Source organism: Olea europaea, unplaced genomic scaffold (genome assembly GCF_002742605.1).
Source record: "Olea europaea var. sylvestris unplaced genomic scaffold, O_europaea_v1 scaffold2235, whole genome shotgun sequence".
Lineage (NCBI taxonomy): Eukaryota > Viridiplantae > Streptophyta > Magnoliopsida > Lamiales > Oleaceae > Olea > Olea europaea.
Genome location: NW_019240387.1, coordinates 31,457 through 32,553, shown reverse-complemented (window position 1 = coordinate 32,553; position 1,097 = coordinate 31,457). Strand labels below are relative to the sequence as shown.

Here is a 1,097-nt window from a genome sequence, read left to right as displayed (position 1 = left end):
GGGGATGTAGCTCAAATGGTAGAGCGCTCGCTTTGCATGCGAGAGGCACGGGGTTCGATCCCCCGCATCTCCACTTTATCTTTTCTTCTGCTTTCTTTGTGCTACATGTATTTTTTTCCCTCAAAATAAAAATTTATCTACCTATTTATCCTAATTATTTTTAGTTTTAAAACCTTTCCATAATTGCTTTATTGTGCTTTCCTTGTACTAATATTTTTTTCCCTCCAAAGTTGGGGCCCTCAAAATACATTTTTTTTTTACCTATTTATCGTGGCTATTTTTATTTTTAAAACCTTTCCGTAATTGCTTTTGTACAAACTCTTCATTTAAATTTAATTATGCTATTTATTTAAATATTTAAAGTTACTATGCTAGTCAAAACTAATGTATAAGGATTAAAACCTTTTCATAATTGTTTTCGTACAAACTCTTCATTTAAATTGAAGTAGGCTATTTATTTAAATATTTGAAGTTACTACGCTAGTCAAAACTAATGTAGAAGGACCTCATTATAAATAGTCGTTTAGGGCCAGAAAGTTCTCAGGATCGGCCCTGCCTTTTTTTGAATAAGAGTTAGTAAGCTTGAATTATTTATAGTGAAGATAGAAAATTGGGGACAACACAACACAATTGAGTAAAATTATCACCTTTAAAATAAGCCCCGATTCGTTAAAAATTAGGGTTAGAAGTGAAAATTCTCAGTTTCCCTCTTTCGTGGGATTTTGAGCGACCAAGTTTTATATCTGATCCAACTAACTCTCCACAAAACTAATAATTCTTGTAAAAAGTTTGGATTGACCACATAAATCGTTACTAGTCTACACAGTGTTACTAGAGCTAACCATGACATTCATAAATTATAAGCATAGAATTTTTCGTACTATTGATGCTAATGCTCTAACGAAACCATCTACATTCGAACAAGAGGATAGGCATATTTTTCAAGAATTCTACGTGGACTTTAGTTCCTGCACCAAATGTGCCATTGGATTCAAATGTGTTTATAAGGTTAAGCTTCAACTTTTTTTTTTGTTGACAAGGGAACCCGCAGCCGCTACCCGAAGGTGCGCACTAGGTAAACCCCGTCTTGTGATCCT

The 1,097-nt window shown here is 33.8% G+C and overlaps 1 non-coding gene across 1 annotated transcript; it reads left to right on the top strand.

Moving 5' to 3' along the window:
* On the top strand, positions 1–73 carry TRNAA-UGC. Its single transcript has one exon. It is a non-coding gene; the product is annotated as a tRNA-Ala (tRNA).
* Positions 74–1,097: the final 1,024 nt, after the last annotated feature.